We start from the raw sequence: 24898 nt of genomic DNA, 5'->3' as shown, positions 1-24898 counted from the left end.
ATGATGCCAAAAGATCAGAAAGTCTTACTGTGCTTATAAACTGAAAATCAAAAATATTTTAAGATAATCTTAAATTAGCAATTGACTTTGTATAAGTATGGGTTGAAATGACACTAGAGACGTGGGACAGGTTTTATTCAGTAGGCTAGGCTCTATCATTTTCAATTATTCTAAGAATATTTTTTTTTTCCTTTTTCAAAACCCATCATGAATTGGACAGGTGAACATCAGGGCTCCGTTGAAGCACATTATAAAAGAAACTTATTTATCTGAAATAGGGAGCTAGCCTTTCCTGAGCTAGCCAGGAAAACCAGTGACTTGGCAGAATTTAAGTCATTGGTTAATTTGCATGACTAAATACATGACGTGTAGGACGTAATCATGTTCTTTTTTGAAGTAACGTCTGTATTTTATAAGATAAGATAGGGAGGCTTTGTGCTTAGTTGAAATGCACCTGTACCAGAACAAATAACAATTTTTAAAACCAATTAAAACAAAAATGTTTTTTTTAGTACTATTCATAAATATAATCTTTTTTTTTTTAAACATAGTTGGGTTCTTTGGATAGATTAATTTAAATTGTGGGAGAGGTACTATTACTTCATGGTGTAGTAAATGACATATTGATTAATTATTTTGTCATGAGTGTGCTAACAATTAAGGCAAATGAGAAGCAACCTTTTTTTAAAAAAACTTAATTAAAAGAAAAAAAAACTTACTGTAAATCAATTAAAATGACATCTTTGGTCCCTCAAATTCAATCTCATCAAAACTGTAGAAGAGAGATGTTTCACAATTATTAAGTTATTGGAGCAGCTAATAGAACAATATAATCTCATTGACCCATACAAATGTTATTTAATCAAACACTTTTTGATAATTTGATAAAACACTCATTTTTTTTATTAGAAAAAAAAACTTTTGTCCCATAATAAAAACTGTTGATAGAAAAAAATTAACAATTTGGTTTTAACCCAATATCTGTAGACTCTAATAGTAGTACTAAAAGAATTACTTGTCTAAATGTTCAATGTTCTAAGACAACTTTGTAATTCCAACATATAAGACACAAAGTATTTTGAAACCCCACTGTTTTGAAAATACATTTGATCTGAGTGAGATAAAGGGAAGTGAGACTACACAGACAAATCAATCATCTTTTCTTTTTAAATAATTTACTTTCCATTTTAATTCTTGGAATTATATAAAAAAAAAATGGGAGAATAATAATTGTAACAGTCGTTTTGATACATTTGTGTTTTATTTGAAGAGTTAAAAAAACAGTACTGAGAAACTTGAAACAAAAATGTACAAACTTAAAACAAAGCGTGTAAATGTAAAGTAAGAACTTTTTTTTTTTTAACTCATACCTTAATTTCAGCAGGGCGGTAATACTTTCTATTTTTGTCCTCTGTAGCTGTTTTGTACCTATCTCTAGGAAAATGTTTGATACCAAAGTTGCCTTTTAACTTGCGAAGGACCTTCTCAATTGTTTTCATTCTAACATCATCTTCATTTACGGCTAATGCAGGCCAACTTACGGAGAGGCATCAGTGTTCTGCGATACAAAAAAAAAAAAAAAAAGTCATTTAGAAAAGTTCAAGGATACAAGAGTATGCAAATATCAAGATCCAGGATTCTTACACATTTAAAGTTCACAAGATTAGGTTTTGAGGAATATACATGGCAGCAGAGTAGTGAAGTGCTTGGTTTCCTGATGAAACTGACTAGATCTCACATTATGCCATTCTTCTTCTTCTTCTAGCCAGCTTTATTGCTGCTGAGCTGTGAGCTCTTTTGCAGACTGTGCCAAGGAAAAAAAGTGTGCTGTTTTCTTCAGTTGTTCAGCACTGCTGTACAGGGTGTTGGTTATGTTGGGCTGTAGTGGAAGTAGGGTCTGCCTAAGGTGGATTAGGGAGGGGCATTCAAAGAGGATATGGTTTACGGTTTCAAAGGGGTGGGCGCAATGTCTGCAAAGGGGTAGTTGTGTGGAGTTTATTTTGTTCAGGTGGTAATTTAATAGTGGTGTGTGTCCTGTTCTTAGTTGGAAGATTGTAGATTGTTCTTTGCGGGGGAGGAAGTTAATGCTGTCCAGTTTGTTAGGCGTAGTCATTTCTCTGTACATGGCTCTGCCTGTGTTTCCTGATGCCCATTGGTTGAGCCACTCCTCTTAGTGATTGTTGACTAACATTGACCTTAGGGTGAGGTAACAGGTCTATCTGGTTGTTCTATAGATGAACCTGCCTTTGATGGCTTATCTGCCTTTTCATTTCTCATGATGCCAATGTGTCCAGGGATCCACTGTAGTGTAATATTGATATTTAATTTTGATATCATCTGGTGGATTATCACAATGAGTGTTGTCAACTCTCTTGGGCTGTTTAAGGTGCTGTTGTTAAGTGCTTGCAGAGTAGATTGGGAGTCTGTAAAGACAACAATATCTGATGGTGGTTGCACTCCTTCATATAATTTGTTTTCCACTGTCTGGAGTGCTATGGTAATTGCCTCAATTTCGGCTTGGAAGTTTGAGCAGTAATCACCATAGGGTGCGCTTATCTCAAAGTGTTTATTTTTAGGGAAGACCAGGAAGGCACCGAGACCAGCATTGATGGTAGCTTTGAAAGCCGATCCGTCTGTATAAATATGGATAGCTGTTTTTTGATAGCTTTCGATTGTTTCAAGCGTGCCTACTTTGAGCTCCAGTGGATTTGATTCTTTTGTTAAGGTGTTATTTAGTAAATGTGTTTTGATGGTTGGTTGTTTGTAGTTTAGTCCGGGTGTAATGTTTGAAAACCTGGTAATTTTTTCTCTGTTATTGGGTAGGTGGTGTTTTAGGGCTAGTTCGTCAGTAAGTTGGATCAGAGTCCTTTGTTTTTTTTGGTTGTTTTTCATATTTCTCTGTGTTAGTAATTTATTTGGATGATCGTCTTCCAACCTTCTGTATCTCTCAATAGCTTCTAATGCTGCTCTGATGCACCTTAACTTAAGAGGTTCAATATTGGAGTCTATTTCACAGGCTGCTGTGGGAGTAGTTCTCATACCTCCACTAATTAACTGCAAGGCTTGGTTTTGGATTGTATCTAATGATGATTGATAGGTTTTGTTGGCAGCTACTTGTATGGAGAGACAGTTATCCATTACAGATCTGACATATCCAGTGTATAACTGTCTTAAGGTTTTCTTTTCAGCTCCCCAGGATGTTCCTGCTAGGTGTTTTATTATGTTTAATCTTTGTGATTTCCCCTTTCTTTTAAATCTGCCATAAAGTGTTTTAGAGACAGTCTTTGGTCTAGTTTTACACCAAGATATGTTGGATTTTCTTCTTTATTTATTGGCTGAGAGTCTATTTTTAGGATGTAGTTTCTATTTGCTGTTTTGTTGCTGTGGCTAAAGATTGAATAAACTGACTTTTCTTTGTTTATTTCCATTTTATTTTCCATAATTTTGAATATGTGGAGATAGTTGTGAGGGCTCTATTTAGTTTGGATCTAGTCAGCACTGGATATTTCTCTGTAGTCCAAATTAAAAGGTCGTCTGCATAAAGTGCCTTATTGACCGAAATGAGGTCTGGGAGGTCATTCATGAAGATTAGAAAGAGAGTGCAGCTAAGGGCAGAACCTTGTGGTAGTCCTTCTTCCAAACTTTTTTTTACTAGAGATGGCACCTTCGAATCGGGTTTGGATGGTTCTGTTTTTTAAGAATGCCCTGATCCAGCTGTACATTTTTCCATGGATGCCCATTTTTTTCATCTTCAAAAATAGACCTTTTCTCCACACTCTATCATAGGCTTGCTGCAAATCTATAAATACTGCTGTAGTGTTCCAAAGGACTGTCAATGCCGGTGGTGAAAGAGGGGTAAGCACCCACTTTCCAAGAAATGCTCCCATGGCTTGCGTCTCTAAATGCCTCTGACAGTCAAATCCAGCTCCTGGCCTTCACGTGTGATTTTCTCAAAAATCCGGCAGAACCTGTTCTTACAAACTGACAGGAGAAGGGATGAAAGGCGGAACACTGGCGCCTCAAAACCAGTTTAGCTTCGTGTTGATGGGGCACGTCAGCCTAAATAACGCAACCCATCTAGGAGAAGGAAAACTCTGACTCCAAACCTCCACTCTGTGGTGATACTCCCCCGTGTGGGTATCGGGGCTTGGAAATGACCAAGAGAAATAAATAACCCCACTGCCTTTCCACTTGCATTTCACTAAGTGAATAATAGTGGACCTTCCCCCCCTCTAGGTGCTTTTTGACAGAGGTCTGGATTGTACTACACCAGACGGAGGTCCTTGTCTCACTACATTCTAATACTAGACATAAACCCATCATGAAGTGTTTTTTTTCTAAATCTGGTGAATGTGATATCGTGAAGGGGCCTGGATCCAGGATGTGACGATTCCACAGAGCATACCCAGGGCACAGTCCACTTTAAGCTTTCTACTGCAGAAAAGTTCCATTTGGAGAGCTCTATGGATGGCGGAGAATGGACCATTGACCAACCCCACCTTGTCCCATGGATATTCCGGTTACAGTCTTCAGACCTAGATGTTTCCTTTTATGTCAGTATTGGAGAAAATTGCCAAGACCGAAAACTCCCTTAAAATGCGGGGACTATATATTTATATATTTTTAAAAAAGCCTGAGGAAACAGCCAGCCTACACTAAATGCCAAGGAATTTAACGAAATCCATACGAGCTCAGACGTCGCCTCGTAAAAGGTCTGTGCATGGCAGTTTCTTCCAGGACTGCCTGTGATAAGTCAGCTACTGGAAATAAAAAACAGACTAGCAGCAAACACCTAAACCTTTTGCAACTCAACATCTAAACAAGACAACAGAACTCCAACACATACTCAAGAAGCATGATATACACATAGCGCTATTACAAGAAACACTACTGCCCAAGAAAAAAATAAACATCACAGGCTACACACAGTACAGATGCCTTTGCACCAAATGCCAGGGAATTATGACCCTCATAAGAAACGACACACAAGCCACAGTAAAACAAATACAGAACAATACAGACATCGACACGCAGGAAATACTTCTTTGGAGAGGAGGAACAAAGTACACCATCAAAAACTACTATTGCCCACCATCATCAACAGCAGAAATAGACATACAACTACCACACTACACAAGGACAATAATAGCTGGCGACTTCAATGCACACATACCTTCCCTAGGCTACCCACACTACAACAAGCGTGGCAAAGAAATAGAGGATGTAACAAATGCCTCTAACCTACACCTTCTGCAAAACAAAACTACACCTCCAACTTTCCTCCACAGAGCACACAACACAACTAGCAGACCTGACCTAACTTTTATCTCTACAGACATTACCGACTCTTCTAAAATAACAGTACTTGAAGTAGGGGTGCACCGGATAGTACTTTTTGATATCCGGCCGGAGCCGGATATGACCGGATAGTAAAATTTAATATTCGGCCGGGGCCGGAGCCGAATACCTAAGTGTCTTGTAAATAGCTTGTATTGCTGAGCATTTTACGAAACTGTTAAATAACATACCTATATTTGTTGGTATTATTTTTTTTCCTTTTATATACCTTATTGTTTTAAACTCTGTTACTGATTGATTTATTCAAGCTTAACAGTATTTATAAACAAAAATTGATCTGTGTAGCATGTACGAGGCCACCAACCATAAAGGCTGTGTGTTGGAGGGTCAATGTAAAATATGTTAGTATATATTTAACTAGTTACTAATGTAAATCTCTCATCTGGCTTGTATGGTGGTTGGATGTAGGCTATGTGTTCAAGAATTTCTGACCAACAACTGGTCATCAGACTTGTAATTTTAAGTCCAAAGACTGCTTCTGGTTCTGGCTTCAAGGGATTAATACTGATAGCTGTTAGTTAATAGTTGGAATCTGAAGCGTAGTAGTTCATATATTTATTAATCCATTTGCGGCAAACGATATTTTATTAACAGCAAGAACATCTATTATACCTACTCATAGCCTGAGCCTTAAATGTTGCGAAGCATAGATTTAATTGTAGTCTGTAGGCCTATTATTGGTATCTATGTTTAGATCTACTGTTATATAGATCTAAGAAAATCACGAAAATCAACTATAGAAGAAAAAAAACTCATTCACACCCTCCGTACCAAAAAAACAACATAAATAGACTCTGTGTTCGACTGATAGTAACAATCTGGTCAGATAGACTTAGTGAGCCTACACATGTAGTCCTAGTGTAGTGTGTATAGATGATGGTGTTGACCATCATGCGTTTTTGTTCTTGGGCATTCGCAACAGTGTTTAGTGTGCAGGCGAAAAAAGATAACACATTGGCATGGTCAGTCAAGCATAGGCCTATAGATAAATTATATCTGTACCTTAGTTACAGAGGTCAAGTGTTTCTTAACATTCCAGCATATTTTTTCTTTGTTTGCTAGATCTAATTGTGGTGCTTTAGATCAATTTATTTTCTGTGATGTTAAATGTTACTGTAAGGTTTTCCTTAATATATTAAGTCAATAGATTAAAACAATGATATTAGTTTTCTTTCTAAAAGTTTTAATACAAGGGGAAAAAATACATACACGCACACATGCACATATTTGTTTTATTTTATTGTGCAACGAACATGTTTTCAGCGCCCTAAATGACATTTCTCTCCAAGTAAACAAACTTAGTCTCATCATCTAGTGACCTCTAGACAGTGTCAATATTTCTCAACAATCTGCGTTAATCCATTCTGGCTTAAGAATGGTCAATGTCTATCAATACATTGTCATGGATTAAACAAATAAGAAGTTGGGGGTGATGAGTCTCTTTAGCCTTCCCTTTAAAGATAACCCTGGTCAGTGTCTGTTTGGCTTGTAGTCCAGCCTCCTAATTGAGACTTAAAGTAAACAAACTTATTGTCCCAGCCAATAGTATAAATGGTGTGGCTTGTGTTCCAGACCCTTGATTGACAACTTATCTCATAATAAACAAACTCATACCAGATTAACCTTATAGAGATTTGGCTTGTATTCCCGCCCCTAATAAAAATTCTACTCCAAGTAAACAAACTCAGTTCCCTCATAAGATGTGACCTCTGGAAAGTGTCAACACGTTGACATCTGGCTTAATGTGGTCAGCTGCCTATCTGTGAACTCAATGTTATGGACTAAACAAACAAAATGAGGTGGGGGTTGCTCATCTCTACCTCTGGAGATATACCGGCGCCTTCGACATAGAAAGCCTTAGCTCTGACCAGGTCGCGGCCTACGTCATCACTGGTCAGAGGCCAAGGTTATGCGTCACTGATTGATGCGTGTGTACGTAACCACTCAGTCCACTGTGTTGCTGTGTAGTTTACATAGACAGAAAGATTTCTTTTGAAACAAATAGAATCTTCATCTAAATATGATTTAGACTTTTCAAAATATTCATCATGGATTAAAACTCTAGATCTACAATGGTGAACAAATGCCTCGTTTTGTAAAAGATCTAGATCTAGCACTACTAGCAGATATGCTTTCCGATTACCAAAAGTCAAAGATGATGAATGGTGGCTTAGAAAGAAAAAATGGCCAGCGGTAATACCTTTGGCTTAGTAGAAGGATTAGATCTACGTACCATTAAAGGAGTACTCTAAAGTAAGTAAATATTTCTAGATCCAGCATATTAACATTATACATAATTAATTGACTTTTATGCTTTTGATGATTAACAATATTAACATGATAATCATTATATAATTATAAAGTCAAAGTGGGTAGATCTAGAAATCTAGGCCTAGCCTAGGCATTGAATACTTGATCTAGGCTAGGACGATGTAGATCTAATTGTAAATCTATTCATTTAATAACGATTTTGTCAATAATTATAGAGTCTAGATCTAGTTTATATACCAATAGCATAGTATAGTCCGTATATTATATAGAAGTACAAATAGACAGGTAGTAACTTATAGATTTATAATAGATAGAGATACATATATATATATTTTATATAGATATATATATTATATATATATAACCAGTAGAAGTACAGATCTATAATCTATTGTAGTCTATTACTAGTATTCTATAGTTACATAGACTCATTCTATTAGACTGTTAGACAGTTACTATTAGATCTGTCATATTTTATACCTCGGTATATACCAAATTATTCTAGTAAATGTTAGATGTTATATATAGGCCTAATATATACATTTTATGTTATATTTTTTACAGTTTGCATTTCATTAAAAAAAAAATTAATTGTAAACTTTCAGATCTGCCATTAACATTTTCAAGACGAAGTATCATGGACAGTATTGAAGGATTACGTACTATAAAGGAATACTCTAAAGTAAGTAATAATTATTACTAGCATCTAGCATATAATATTAGTATTATAAATAATTTAAATTTTTTATGCTTTTGATGATCAACAAGACTATAAAAAGAGGCTATTGCTAGGAAGTAAATACTACTTTAGGCTAGAACTATGTAAATCTATTAATTTAATAACGATTCTATCAATAGATATTCTAGTAAATGTTTGATATTATTATATTATATACAGTATTTATTTACAGTTTGCATTTCATCTAAAAAATATTAATAGTAAACTTTATTTAACTTTCAGATCTGCCGTTAACATTTTGAAGACGATGAAGTATTGTGGACTAGCTACTACACATGAAAGAGTAGAGAGTGCATTAAGGAAGTCGCAGGATGGCTGCCTGGTCTTGTGGTTTGCGCGCTGGACTGTCGTTTGGATTTATCGATGTCTCTGGTTCAAACCCTGCCCGCTCCCATCCCCTGTCGTCAACTCTGAAGGAACATCCGAAACATGTCAAACATATAAGGATATAATAGTAAAAAAAACATATCAGTGATTTCAGTGAATTTCAAGATAGTGTAAGAAATATAAATGTGTCTTCGTTTTGGATGTTCTTTGTCAAGAGGAGTGTATGATTTATGCACATTGTAAAGGTTCTGGTCCAGTTAAGGTAGTATATATATATTCTATTGTTCTTGGTACATCTCTTTGATGTTTTTTTTTTAAACAAACAGAAGTATTTGGTAAAGGTGATAAGCTACTTCTTAAAACTGTATCCTACATTTATGAAATTATTAATTTGTTAGAACTCATAGAACAATATTCTACAAAAAATTTTACCCACAATACTAACAGTTTTTAAATGCTATTAAAGAAAACACTAAGTACACAAATACACAAAATGACAATGAAATAAATATATTAAATTGACTTAAACCAAACAGGACTAAATAAGAAGACCATGTCACTTTTTATGGACTATCTAAATTAAGTATTGTCTACCCACATCCTGCAGATTCCTGCTTATATAAGTTATTGACCATGTACACTACTTATATTTAAAAGTTTAAGATACAGTGGGATAAATCAAAAAGATGAAAATATTTCTTTTATCTTTCCTAATTTTAATGATTCATCAAAACATCATAAAGGTTCTCTGTAAGTCTAACAGTTAGATGTTATATTATGGGTAATTATCTTGTTTTTTGAAGTAACTTGTGTAATCTATAAGATAAGATTTGTTGCTGGTTATTGTGTTCATGTGGTTCTAAAGAAATTTAATGACTGCATGACTGGGGATGGGAGCGGCCAGGGTTTGAACTTGGGACAATCAATAAATCTAAGCGACAGTCCGGAGCGCAAGCCACTCCACCAGGCAGCCATCCATATATATATAATATATAATTTAAATAACATTAACATTATATGAGCAAACCGCTTAAACAGGCAGCCATCCATATATTTAAATCACATTAACATTATATGTAATCATTGTATTTTTAAAATGTGTATTGTAAATTATTGAAATTTTTTTTTCCCATATGTTCATTAAGCAATTGCAATAAAAACTTAACTCATTAAAGTGGTATCCTTTGTCTGCAAATAAAATTGCTATATAACACCACACATTTGTTTTCATGTTGTGTTATTTCTGTTGTGATGCTTGTTATCATTAGTGTGTACATTAAGTTGTAAAGCAACTGATCAATTTTATATTCTAATAACATATGTAGGTGTAATACTGTTTATAGAAAAGTCATAACATACATGACTTCACGTTAATGAGTTACAGACTATATCACTTAGCCTAAGCACTAATGCAAACATTCAGCCAGGTGTGCTACAGTTCAGTTTACAACACACTACAGTTTACAACAACACACAAAGCAGTCTTCAATCACTTAGTGTGTATATTAAGTAAATACATAAAGTCTAGACCTAGTAATTAGTCTACTTTAATAATACGTCTGTTTATGGTTATGAGGATCTAAGTCTGATCTAGTACTTAATCTACTTTAATACGTCTGTTTATAGTTATGAGGATCTAATTCTAGACCTAGTAATTTGTCTACTTTAATAATACGTCTGTTTATAGTTATGAGAATCTAAGTCTAGACCTAGTAATTTGTCTACTTTAATAATACGTCTGTTTATAGTTATGAGAATCTAAGTCTAGACCTAGTAATTTGTCTAGTTTAATAATACGTCTGTTTATAGTTATGAGCATCTAAGTCTAGACCTAGTAATTTGTCTATTTTAATAATACGTCTGTTTATAGTTATGAGTATCTAAGTCTAGACCTAGTAATTTGTCTATTTTAATAATACGTCTGTTTATAGTTATGAGGGAGGACAACAACTACATGTTGGTTGTGTTACATTTTACAACACTTCGCCTAAGCGCTAATGCTAACACAATCACTTAGTGTGTATATTAAGTAAATACATAAAGTCTAGATCCAGTGATTAGTCTAGTTTAATAATACGTCTGTGTATAGTCATTAGGACAACTACACGTTGGCTGTGTTACAGTTTACAACACTTCGCCTAAGCCCTAACACACAGCCAGGCTCTGGTTACGATCAGAAACAATGGTCGCTGACCTACTACGTCACAAACCAGCCTTACGGCCTGGGGTCACGGAGGTCACGGATATACTCGCACATCTAGACAATCAGCTTGACATAGTTAAGAAATATTACATGGTTACTAGACCACTCAAAGGTCAAGACAAGCTTTTAAAGTGTGCCAGACATCACTGCTACGTATGTAATACGAATTTATAATGTAAAGTCTAGTCCACCACCCAATATCAAACCTAGTTCCCTCGTGTGACCTCTAGAGAGTGCTTACGTCCATCGTATCTGACTTGGGTTCACCTGTCAATCAATGAACTCAATGTGATGGGCTAAACAAATAAAAGGGGGAGGGAGATGTTCATCTAGAAATATACCTGGTTACCTTAGAGATGTGGCTCTTGTAGTCCAGCCCCCCCCCCACCCCCCCCCCAATAAAGATTAACTACTAAGTAAACAAACTCAGTTCCCTCGAAAGGTGTGACCACTAGAGAGTGTCAATACGCTGACATTAAACCTACGTCCATCGTATTTAACTTGTGGTCACCTGCCTATAAAAAAAAACTCAATGTGATGGACTAAAGGGGTGGGAGTTGTTCATCTCTACCTCTGGAGATATACCCGCACAGCTAGACAGACGTCTGGTCAGCATGACATAGTCAAGGAATGTAGCATTTTAACTTGTTAACTAACTTACTCAAAGGTCAAGACAAATTGAAAAAAGTGCCAGCCATTGCTGCTCTGTATGTAAAGCGCATTTATGATGTAAAGTTTCATCTCTATTTATATTAAGTTATTAACATGCCTTGTCTTTATAACAAACGATATTTGGTGCATATGCATAATGGCTCTATTTCTAAGCACATTATTTTGTTTTCATATAAGCATTAATACATTCTATAACAGACAGTAATGGAACGAGGTCCACTTTATGCATATTAAATAGGTGTATTTTTTACTATCCGGTTTACTATCCGGTAGTGATATCCGAATATCCGAATAGTGAGCCGAATAGCACCAGATAGTAAAAAATGCCGGATATTCGGCAGAAGCCGGAGGGACTATCCAGTGCACCCCTAACTTGAAGACATAGGTAGTGACCACAGGCCTATACTCCTCAATATTGGAATGCCAGGTAGATACCAATCCAACAAAACAACTAGATGGAACTATAAAAAAGCTAACTGGGCAGCTTTTTCACAAGAAACAGACACAAGACTATCAAGCATAATTGAGACAGACGTCAATTCAACCTACACAACTATAGTCTCCAACATCTTACAAGCAGCAAAAAAATACATCCCTCGAGGCCAAGTTAAGAAATACAAACCTTTTTGGACACCTGAATTAGATAAATTAGTAAAAGAAAGAAACATGGCCAGGAAGACTATAGAAAAAAACCCTACTAGAGAGAACAAGACAACGTACAACAAATTGACAGGGCTTATAAGATACAAAATTAAAACAGAAAAAAAGAAAAAGTGGACCACAACATGCGAACAACTAGATCTAAACAAGGATGGTCGAAAGGCCTGGACCCTTCTGCACCGGCTAGCAGGAAAGAAACAAATAACAAACCCCCAACCTATAAAAGGCAATGACGACATAATAACAGAAAACCTTAAAAAGGCTGAAACATTCAATAAATATTTTGCCAACATTAACAAGTCAAAGCCAAGAAAACAACTGGACCAGGCCTTCAGTAATATCTTAAAGAAAGAAGAAAAAGCTCCAACAGTCAACTGTCAGATCTTTGACACTCCCTTCACTCTACATGAGCTCAATACTGCCCTAAAAAGCCTCAAGTCATTCAAGAAAATCCCCTGGACCCGATAAAATAACAAATGAAATGATTCAGGGACTAGGACCTCAGGCCCAAAACTGTATACTTAACTTTATCAACCATACATGGAAAACTGGAAACATACCACAGGAATGGAGAACCGCAAACATAATACCCATTTTAAAGAAAAATAAACCACCTGGAGACCCAAAAAGTTATAGACCAATATCTCACATTATGCCATAAAAGTGCTTTATTTTCAACTAGTCCTGCTACATCTGTAGATTCATTTATTTGCAATGCATATGTACTGCATATTTCTTATTTTCAAAGCAAGTAACAATTTTTTTTGATGGCTCAGCAAATGGTATGATTTAATAATTGGTATAAGTAATTACCCCCCCCCTCCCCAAATAAATGAAAACAACCTAACATAAACATAAAATTAAAATACATGATGCAAAATAGAGCTATGAGATTTATAACAAACAATTATTCACGTTTGAGTAACACCATTGGTCACTAAATTTAGAGATGCTTCTGAACTAAAGACTAAAAAGTAAAGTAGTAAAACATTAAACACTGAACAATAATTTGCAAATACAAAACACACCTAATATACTAAGAAAGGCACAAAGATAAAGGCACATTTCTTTTTCCATATGCTAGGACAAATTTGTCCAAGTATTCCTTCCCCGGTGTCATTAGAGCATTGAACAGTTTGTCTGAATTAGCCAGGTTAATCATGCAAAATGAAAACCATATAGTGGACTGTGCAGAGACCTAATAATGGGATATTCAAAATTAATCTCAGTTCCTGTTACTCAAACATGAATACAAACTGAAAATAGAAAGAGTTGCTGTGGTTGAGAATAGGAGATGTAAGACTAATAGCAATTGTAGACTGAGTGATCTACAAAAATGAAGTTTCTCTGCTAGGCTGCCTAGTACCTAGTACATACATTCTTTTTTCTTTGGCCTCATATTACAATGGTAAAATGGTTATAAAGAGGTGAATAAAATATGGTTAAATATAGATAAGCTCTGAAGAGGATACAAACAGATCTCCAAACTGGCCACAGCACCAGAGCCCATGTACTATGCTAATAGCTTTGACCATCAAGTCCCCAAAAAGAACCTTTCAAGTTAGTTAGGTTATTAGGACTCATTGTTTTGCACTTTGCCAAGAGTCTGCCCACATACTTTTTTTTTTACTTTTGTTATCTTTCCATGGGCATTTTTTTTACAAAGAGGCTTTGTTCTTTGCTTACCTCAGAGTTTGATTCCCATGGTCAGATAGTTTCAAATATTGTTCTGTTCCTGTGGTGGGCATCAATATTAACAAAAATCCCAGACCAGGTGGCTCCATGCTCACCAAATAAGTTACATTCATTGACTGCCTTAATGCTGCTCTAGCAATGCCAACTGAAATGATGACAAATACAATAATATATTTCTTAAAACATCTTGCATTTCTTGCTTATAAGATAAGATAAGATTATGTGTTCTATTTCATTAAATTAGATGTCAATGAATAAAAAATAGATATCCAGTATTATATTTATTTTTTGGGGTATATCTGTTTCCATTGTTATGTTTTTTTTACCATTGTTATATCTAGTAAGCATGCATCTCTATTCTTCCATTGTTTAAGTTACCAGCATGCATCTCCATTTGTTTAATTATCAGGTTCTCTGTCCCCATTATTATATTTACCTGGCATGAATCTCTGTGCTTTTATTGTTATATTTGCCTGGCATGAATCTCTATGCTTCCATTGTTATATTTACCTGGCATGAATCTCTATGCTTCCATTGTTATATTTACCTGGCATGAATCTCTATGCTTCTAGTGTTATATTTACCTGGCATGAATCTCTATGCTTCCATTGTTATATTTCCTCTTTCCCACATCCCAGAGTCAGGTGTTCTATAAGCTCATAGTCAGGTGTTCTATAAGCTCTCTCCACATAAAAAACTAGATTCTGTATGAAGTTGACTTCATCTGTTGAATGAATCCCCTGAAATAAAAGTAGAAAGAATTCATTCATGCTTTTAAGCATCATTTCTGCAATCATCAAATACAAATTCAACTTATAAATATGATAAGAGTGGCACAACACATCTTTTTTAAATCAATGTTGCCTTTCATGATACTGTACCATTGTTAATTGGGAGAACTAAAAAAAAATCCTTTTCAATAAATACCAAGAATAACAATTAAAAGAAAGATTTTGTTATTGGTTATTTAAATAACAATATGAGTACAAGCAACAAGTACAGGTAATAATGAAAGTGCCATGATGTAGGAGATATTGTGTCTGGCAGAGAAGGGGCAAAGTTGAACAACTGGCAACTAAGCCAGGTAATCTTCAGGTAGGAAAGGCTCATTAGCTTTAGCTTGCCATCCACCTAGAAGGAAAAAACTGAATCCAAACTCTGCTGCCTTGCGGCTGTGCCCAACATGGGAATAGCTTTGGTAGTCAAACCTGAGTAAAAAATCAGGAACTTGTGACCTTTGGTTAGCTTGCAGCACACATGCTACATCCTGGCAGAACCTGTGAAGTCATTGATACCAAGCAGTATCAGCACCTGTGTTCCCAAGGAAAAAAAAACAACTTTTTTTGGAGCAACATTGTTCTGACCATAGCTAATGTCCAGGTCATCCTCCAATTTTCATGAGATGATCCCTAGTTGCAGGTGACTGAAAAGGCCATTGTTATTGTGGGAGAAAAAAAAAGGTTATAGTTCTTTTTCCCCTCATTCTTTGACATACTTATGGTTTTATAATTAGAAATGGAGGTGCAAGCAGTAAGCCCCTGGCTTCTGAGCTGGGTGTCCCGGGTTCGAATCCTGGTAAAGGCTGCAATTTTTATTTCAGGATCTTTGGGGGCCTTTGAGTCCATCCAGCTCTAATGGGTACCTGACATTAGTTAGGGAAAAGTAAAGGCGGTTGGTCATTGTGCTGGCCTCATGACACCCTTGTTAACTGTGGGCCACAGAAAAAGATTTCATCATCTGCCCTATATACCGCAAGGTCTGAAAGGTGAACTTTACTTTTTTTTTTTACTATAATTAGAAATGAAAATATTACTTGCTGAAACAGTATTTCTATTTACTGGTAATTCAGGAGATATAGTGCAACTCTGTAATACAATAGAAATATCATTTTTTTATTCTTGTAAGACACACAAAGGTTCAGCAAGTTCAAGTTCCTATAAAATGTTGTATATCTTGAGCTATGCTAGGTAAGTATATTTGTTACATCTAAAGTGTGCTAAATGAAATAACATCTAAAAATATTAAGAAACAGTTTCAGGTAAACAAGAAATAAAATTTTCAAGCGAAATCCTTTAAAACTTTTTCTCATGTCTCTCGATGCTTTAAATAAATTATAACTTTTTCACAACTTCAAGACATTTGAACTGGTGACTGATCATTTCATTCCTGGTCACATCATCCCCAATCAATTCATCCTTGGTCACTTCGTCCCCATTAAATATTTTTTTCTAGTTGTGTAACTGTGCTGTTAAGGCTTCACCTTTAAGCCCTTGTTTAGCTAATATATAAATATGTTTATTTAGAACACTTTTTGATATTTGACAGTTATTATAGTGTTCCCCTCCACTCTTCATAATTTTTGAGAAGTGAAATAATATATGTAAATAAGTAGATATATTGAAATGCAGGCTTTGTATTTAGTTCTATTGTTTCTGTTTGCTATAGGGATGCCAATATTATCCTGCACATTTTGTGTTAATGTTATGAACAAATGCCAAGGTGTGGTGGAAGTAGGGGAAATCTCTTGAGAGATACAAGTACAAGTAATTAGAATAATTATGACCTTGCCACTCTAGGCTTATTACTTATCAAAAAAGGTAAATGTGTGGTGAAAGTGATGGATATCTTTTGAGAGATGAAAATGATTAAAATACTTATGATCATGCTGCTGATAACTTTTCTCCTGACAGCCATCTTTTTTTATTTTATCTTTAATTGTCAATCATTCTTTCTTGAATATGAGCATGCAATTTCAAACCCAGATATAACATTTTATTTTTTCTAATTTCTAATAAATGCTGACAGCAAGAAATAAGTAACACTGGCTAAGAAATTAAGAATGATGTACAGCAGGGGTGGGCAAATTACGGCCCGCGGGCCACATGCGGCCTGCCGGAGTGTTGTATGCGGCCCGCCGACACTTACAGAAATCAGGTGTGCCCACAGTATATACAAATAAAAATGCAAATATATTAAAAATATATCTTTATAAATTATTGAAACTGTCTCATTATAAAAAGTTTCAAGTAAACGAAGATTACGCTTATTGGCTATATATCAATACACTCAATTCAAGACACAATCTCTGATCAGTATTTATTCAATGCTATAAAGAACTGTGTTGAGTGTTGGGTAGGCTTGGAACACGATGGCAAGTGCAACAACTGATGCAGCTTGATCTTTGACTGAGATAAACTCTAAACAGGAAAGTTTGCGCAAAGCTGCATAAAATTTCATTACACGGAAGGGGTTAAACTTTCAACAGCCCAATGAATTCGCTAGCTTAGCATGGACTTAGTTACCAATATTTCTAATGAAAAGTGGAAGACAGATTTGGTGATTTTGTTATAGGTGCTATTACAATTGGTTGTTTGCATATGAAATGTTAATGCATGTTAAATCTTTTCAAACAAAGCTTTCTCATTTCTACAAACAAGAAAAAGAAAACAGGTTTAGTCATTTTCCTTTGCTGAAAGGTGGAACTATTTATAGTGAAATGATGAAAAGTACAACACTTATTTAGATTCCTTAATTGTGCAATTTATAAAAGCAAATTTTAAATGTCAAAAACCATTTTGCAATACCATCAGCTCACTAGAAACTGATTCAGCTCCAGAGGACATAACTCCAAGCAAAGAGAAGTCCCAGTTAGTACTTCCACTGGAGTCTTATGGGTGCCTGAAGCTGTATTTCCACACGTAAAAAAAAACCTTGCTGCTGTTCACACTATTTGGGTACACATACATCTGTTCCTCTTCTTCGTCGTCCTCATTTTACATGTATATTTTGAGATGACATTTCTTTGAATAGACTCTGTTATATAGGACGGTTTTGGGGTCAGAGTCTTGTTCGGGTCACTTGATTTAGTATGCACCATTGAAGGACATGGTCAGCACTCTCAGGTGATGCTCCACAAGGGCAGGTATCCCTCGTCCCGACTTTTAACTTCCAGAACATATATTGTCTCTTTTTTTTGTATGTGTGGGAACTAAACAAGTTTTATCACTGGTCGATGTTGACTGACTGTAATTTGACATCAGTCACAAGGGTAACAACTAGTAAGCTAGTTCCATAGTTCCGGAACATAATGTACGAGTGTAAAAAGTAAAATACTGCACATTAAGTACAACTGTATATTTGTGGGGATAATATAATATTAAAAGACAACAGCAATGTTTTTAAAAAATTGTAAAATTGGTTTTTAAAAGTTGCTAGCTGTTGTTGTAATTCCTCAACGTGGAGTGTGAAAAAAAAAAACAACGTGAATAAAATACAGTGTAAATATGAGTTAAAAGACATTCTGCACAGTTAGCTAGCGTATCTTTTCTAAGTTGTATATATATATTCCCAATTTTTTTTTAATGCAGCCCTCGATACTAAAAGGTTGCCCACCCCTGATGTACAGCAATACGAATCAATGGATTGTCTTCTGTACCAACTATCAATAGCCTATCTTATCTTTCAATTAACATGCAAAAACAATTTAGCTCTATAAACGTTAGTTCTATATCTATAAATGATTTCAATTAACATGCAAAATAATCTTTACATTAGCTCTACATCTATAAATGTTAAATTTTTATATTTTTAATGACATTATATTCTGTTCTTAGTTAATGTGTCACACTTTTTGTCTTGTAAATGAAATAAAATGAAATACTGTTAATTTCAACCTTTTTACAATTATTATTTGGTGGATAAGAAAATGAAATGACTAGCGGATGAAATAACAAGGGGATGAAATGAACAGGAGATGAAATGACCAGGGGATGAAGTGACCAAAGATGAAGTGACCAAAGATGAATCGACTGCGATGAAGTGACTGTGAATGAAATGACCGGGAACCATTTGTATCAGTCTCTTGCTGTTCTTAGTGATCTTTAGTTCCTAAAGCTAATTATATTTATTTTCTAAATCTGTGTCATGCATAGTGTATGAAATATTTAGATATGTAAACAAAGAAATAATCTTGAGACTCACATCCATATTTGTGAATCAGCTGAAAGTGTCAACGCTCTACATCCATAAAACAATGATTTGACTAATGACTGCATAAGTATAGAGTGGGGGTTAGCGTGATATTGTTATTGTTCAACCATTCCAGTAGATTCCCACCCCTTGTCAACCTGAAATAACTTTGAAAAGAAGGTTTTCCATCTGTCATGATCTTTCCCAGGTGAAAAGAAAGGTCATATTGTCTCTCACAACAGTTTTAATCTAGTCAACTAGACTCTCTGAAGTGTCTTTCAGAGTTGCGCTAATATTATAGAAGAGCAATGTTAATTTCATTTCACAGTTCTTTAGTATGGGACAATCTTTCACAAATTAATCACAAGCTAAAGATTTGTTTTGTATTATTCTTACACTGTAAAACACTAAACTTATTATTTTTTTTGTTGTAGATTTAAGATTTTGGTTGATAATTTTAACATTTAAAGCTATAAGCTTTTCTTTTTTATATCTTATCTTCTTATCTTATACTATACAGACCTTACTTCAAAAATGTTATAAATAGGGATTGTTAGAGGGAAGCACTGATCATGTTGATGACACTTAAAGTATATAAATAATGTTTGCATCAGTCAAACACACCAGAAGACTTTTTAAAAATGATATTGAATTGCTCATGTTAATTAGTCACTTAATGACTTAAGAAAATTGAAGACTATTTCCTCTCATCCCAAACCTCATGGAGGATGGGAGAGGATTGTGGCAGACAGATTTTAAACCCAGAGCCATCAGTCCAAAGCAGGTGTACAGTTAGCATAATTGTACTATGAAATTGGCTAACTTTGGCAGACTCATTTCATGATTGAAAAAGATTAATTGAGAATTTAAAGAACTAGAAATCATTTATTTGTCTCTCTGAGCATTCTATCAAGTTTTGTTTTTTAATTGTTAATCTACTGTTTAGTTTATGTACTTTTGTGCAATGCTAAATGTCTTTTGATCCTGAAGTCTCTAAACCTAGTGTTTCACTGACCTAGTTGGCCTCACTGCTGTTTTTTTAAGACTGTTCTAGTATTGGTATGTTTCCTTCAGTTGAGGAATCCAAATCAAAGGTGTTCATTTATTATCTGAAATATAGGTTAAATAGCATTTCTATTTTTGTTCTTATTAAATTGGAAAAACATTGTGGTGGTGTTTTTTTAAAACTCCTGACAAATGGCATACAAAAAAAAAATCCATTTTGATCAAACAGGTCTTATGTCTGCTTGGTGGCACATGATCTATTATCTACTCAGGGATGTAAGACATCCTCCATCAGGCATTTATCCTATATGTTCTGTATATTGCTGAATTGTTCACTTGTAAGGTAATTTGTTATGTGTGCAGCATAGTGTGAATGTGGAAAGGTGCAAATTTGTGTTGAAATAGGAAGAGAAGAAACCGAAAAATGGAGTAATTTAATTGACATATTATTGTTTGTTAATCAAGATTAAGAGTCTCATCTGCTCGTAACATAACTAATTTACTGACTCGTTTTAGGATTATTCATTTTTAGATTAGAATCAATGTCCAAGCACTCATGCACTATCCATGTAACTTTCGCTTTTTACATTAGGTTACTAATAGTTTTATCTTTCTACATGGCTGTGTCTTTGGCTACAGATTCCTGATGACCAAGAAACAACTTACTTGCAAATGTTCATATTCTTTGCCTCTGTATGCTGGGTAACCAGTGACAAGATCCAATGTAGAGTGCAGGGCATATGCTGGACTTAATTGGATTTGAACTTTTCTACCTTTGAAAAAGAAAAAACAATTGTACTCAAATCTAGTTTAAATTTGATATTTACTTAACACACTAAAATATTCAGACAAAATTATTCATTCAATTTATTATCTTCATTATTGTCAAATAGTTAAGGTTATGTTTGTACGATTTTCTATTTCATGTCAACTGGAAACATTTTAAATTTGAAGTCTACTAGAAAACATTATATGCTTTTTGTTACCATGGAGAAACTTTTTACTTGACATTTAATTGAGAACAATGATGAATGTGCTTTTTATTTAAAGACACATAAGTTAATAATGCTATTTGATTGAGAAATATCTAATGAAAGATAACTTAATAATGCAGCCAACTATTTCTTCTTCTTCTTCATCGTTCTCATTGTTATGTTGGAGTGTTCATATGACTAGACCAATACATGAGATGAACTGCGCAGTGGTTTCCAAATCAGGGAGCTCTCCATATAGTTTTCTTTCTATTGGGGTGATTTGGGGCCAATGTCTTATACGGGCCTCTTGGTAAAGAGAGCAGTTTTGGAGGACGTGGTCGGCATTCTCTGGTGATACTCCACATGGGCAGATTTCACTGGTTCCAATTTTGAGCTTCTGGTGCATGTGTTGTCGCATTCTGTTGTGTCCGGTCCTGAGTCGAAAGATTAGACGTTGGTCTTGTCGGGATAGCTTATAGTAAGCGTCATCTTTCTTGTGATTTGGATGAGAGCTCGTCCATTTCTCATTTATTTTGTTTACAATTAATTTCTTCATTTCTTCTGGATAGAGTGCAGAGTTTATTTGAGAGTTAGTTCTCCCACTCTTGGCGAGTGTGTCAGCCTTCTCATTTCCTTCTAGTTGTATATGGGCTGGTATCCATTGAATAACAGTTTTTTTGCTGTTGTTGTTGAGCTTTGTAAGTGCTGTTCTGAGGTTTTTAATATAAGAGGAATAAGAGGAGTTTTGCAAGCTTTGGAGGGTTGTTTTTGCATCGGTTAGCAAGACAATATGACTGTGAGGGGAACTTGGATGATTTGCTAGCATGGTAGCAGCTAGAGCTAGTGCTTCCCTTTCTGCTCTGTGACTGTCAGAGAGCTCTCCAGTTGCAATGGATTTTTCTAGTTTTCCTCCATCTGGCCATTCGATAAGTATTCCAGCTCCTCCATTTGTGGTGGCTTTATGGGATGAGCCATCCGTGTAAACTCTGATCCACTGATTGCTAGGGTAATTGGTATGTAGAAAACAGTTCACTATTTCCTTGAGCTCTGTTGGTCTGTAATCAGATTTTCTTTTTATATTTTCAATATGGTCCCTTATAGTAGGAAGAGGGCTTTCGTCCCAGGGTGGAGATTCGTTATAGTGTATCAAGGATTCCAGAGTTATTTTTTCAAGTTGATGTTTCTTTTTTAGGTTTAGAGATTCCTGTAAGAAATTGGTCCTTTTGAGATGGTTTTTTGTGCCAGTTTTGTGGATTTTTGTTCTGAGTGGGTGCCTTTCCAAGGTTTCCAATTTAGTGAATTGGGAAAGGATTTTTATCTCTTCTTTCATCCAGAGAGATCAGGGCAGCGGTTTCCTCCATAGCTCTTATGGGTGTTGTTTTGATTGCTCCTGTCATAATCCTTAAACCAATATTTTGAACCTTGTCTATTTTTCTTAGGTTGGTTTGGGCTGCTGAGCCCCATGCTGAGGCACCACATTCTAGTACAGGTCTTACATAACTGGTATAGGTCTTTTTCAGGATGTTGTGATTAGCTCCCCAATCTGTGCCAGCTAATTTTTTCAAGAGGGATAGTCTTTGGATGCCTTTACTCTGTGTTTTATCTATTTGGTTTTTCCAGGTTAGTCTCGGGTCATAGGTGACTCCAAGATATGTAGGGCTGTCATTTTTTTCTAAAGCTTCCTTATCTAATGTTAATATTATTGTTTGTTGTTTTGTTGACAGTGAGAATATGGTATATGTTGTCTTTTTTGTGTTAATGGACATGCCCCAGTCTTTGGACCAATTATTGAGTATATCGAGAGCATCCTGTAATCGAAATTTTGATGTTCCTACATATTCTTCTGTGCTAATTAAGGCAAGGTCATCTGCATACATGCTGCTTTTAACTTTTCTTGGTAGGTTTTGATTTAGATCGTTTATGAATATTAGGAACAGTGTTGGGGATAGGACTCCTCCTTGGGGGACGCCATTTTTTATACCCACTGTGTGGCTTCTTTGTCCTTGCATGCAAACTAAGGCTTTTCTATTATTTAGATATTCCTTTATCCAGTTGTATATTCTGTGGGATATGTGATGCTGGATTAGCTTGAGCAAGAGACCTTGTTCCCAGACTTTGTCAAATGCTTTTTCTAAGTCAACCCACACAATTGTTGTTGGTTTCTTTTCTTGAAAGCCGTCTTCTATTTCCTGTGTGATGAAGGCAATTTGATCTTCTGTTGATCTGCCTTTTCTAAAGCCAGCCTGGGCTTCAGTGAGTAGGTTATTTGACTCAAGGATCCATGTCAGCCTTCTATTTATCACTCTTTCCATCAGTTTGCAAGTACAGCTAGTGAGGCTGATGGGACGGTAGCTATCCAGTTTATTTCTTGGTTTGCCGTGCTTTAGTATAGGGATCATAATGGCTTTTTTCCAGATGTTTGGAATTCAGCCAGATTTCCAGCTAGCATTGAATATTTGTAGCAGTTTTCTTTTGGCTTGAGGACCCAAGTGAAGAAGCATGTCATTAGATATTTTGTCTGGGCCCGGGGCTTGTTTTGGTTTGAGGACTTTTAGGGATTCATCTAGTTCCTTCATTTTAAGATTAGTGGTCATTCCCAAGGAGTAAGCTGAATTGTTTTCTTTAATTTTATCTTGTATTTCTGAGTTTACATCTTTATTTCTACTTTCATTAATTTGTATTTGTCCTACGCTTTGGAAAAACTTAATGAATTCATTTGCTGCTTCTTGGCCTTTCAGGGGTTTGTTGTCCTTTTCTATTACTATAGGAGTTGTTCTGTTTTCTTCCTGGTTGAGACATTTGGCTATACGCCAGAGTTTGTGGCCGTCTCTATCTACGTTTAGTTGTTCTGTTTTTTCATGCCAACTTTTCCTCATGGCGGAAAGGTAATTTTTCCTGAAAACTGCGTTAGCTGCTTTTAGATTTATGTTATTTTCTATACAAGGGTTATTTTCTACTGTGTTTCTGGCTTCAATAGTGGCATTGTGGAGTTGTTGAAGGTGATCAGACCAGTTGGGGATATAATCTTTTCTTGCACCTCTGGGAATTGATTCCTTAGCTGCTAGGAGGATTGCTTTGGAGAAAGCTGAGAATGACTTATTAACCTGATTTGATTTGCAGTTTATTGAAGTTGTGTATAGGTCTGTGAGCTTTGAGAATAGGTGCCAGTTGGCTTTTTTGTAGTTCCATCTGGGGATGGTGGAGTTTTCTGATATTTTGAAGGAGGTATCGATACTGATCAATATGGGTCTGTGGTCACTGGTGGCTAGCTGGTCTGCAACTTCTCTGGTGCACTTTTTGGATAAGTTGTCAGTTGCAAAGGCTAGATCTGGAGTGGTTGATGTTAGCCAGGCTCTTGAGAAAAAGGTTGGTTTATCCTCAGGTTTATTAAGCAAGATAAGTCTGTTCTCTGCTTGCCATTCTTCAATTTTTTCTCCCCTGGCATTTAGGTCTGGGTATCCCCAGCTCTGAGAGTGACTATTCATATCTCCTAAGATTAGACAGTCTTCTTGGTCAGGTATTTGTATGTGGTCAATCTCTATTTCCTTGTCTGGTGGGAAGTAGCAGTTAAATAGATTAATATTTCCATCTGGGAGAATTAGCTTAGTTCCCATTATTTCTGATTCTGAGGAGTTGGGCATAATTATGTCTGTGGTAGGGATGTCATTTTTAATGAGGGTTAGGATTCCTCCTTTGGGTCTGATTTCTCTATCTTGTCTGATGCAGGTGTAGCCTCTAATGGAGAAACGAAGATTACTGTTCAAATGAGTTTCTTGGATGCAAGCTACATCAATTTCTTTCTCATGCAGAAATATTTTTAGAGCTTCTTTTTTTTTTTGGATGCCCTCTGCGTTCCATTGTAAGATTTTTAGACTTTTGGTCTTGGAGTGTTGGCCAGTAGTTTTTACTTTCTTGTCCCTGCTCCTGGCTCCACAGGCAGAGACAGAAGAACCACCAGCTCGCTTGTGTCGGCTCCTTCGAGGCGGAGAGCCGGGCCCCCTACCTGCGCGGCGGGATTCCACAGGC

The 24898-nt window shown here is 35.7% G+C and overlaps 1 long non-coding RNA gene across 1 annotated transcript; it reads left to right on the top strand.

The window, feature by feature from the left end:
• The first annotated feature begins 7509 nt into the window (after positions 1-7509).
• Positions 7510-8670, top strand: LOC129928621 (uncharacterized). The gene is made up of 3 exons (XR_008780073.1): positions 7510-7611; positions 8235-8311; positions 8591-8670. It is a non-coding gene; the product is annotated as an uncharacterized LOC129928621 (long non-coding RNA).
• The last annotated feature ends 16228 nt before the right edge of the window (positions 8671-24898 follow it).

The sequence above is a fragment of the Biomphalaria glabrata genome, chromosome 10 (assembly GCF_947242115.1).
Source record: "Biomphalaria glabrata chromosome 10, xgBioGlab47.1, whole genome shotgun sequence".
In the NCBI taxonomy this organism is placed as follows: Eukaryota; Metazoa; Mollusca; class Gastropoda; family Planorbidae; genus Biomphalaria; species Biomphalaria glabrata.
This window is presented reverse-complemented; position numbering and strand designations above follow the sequence as displayed.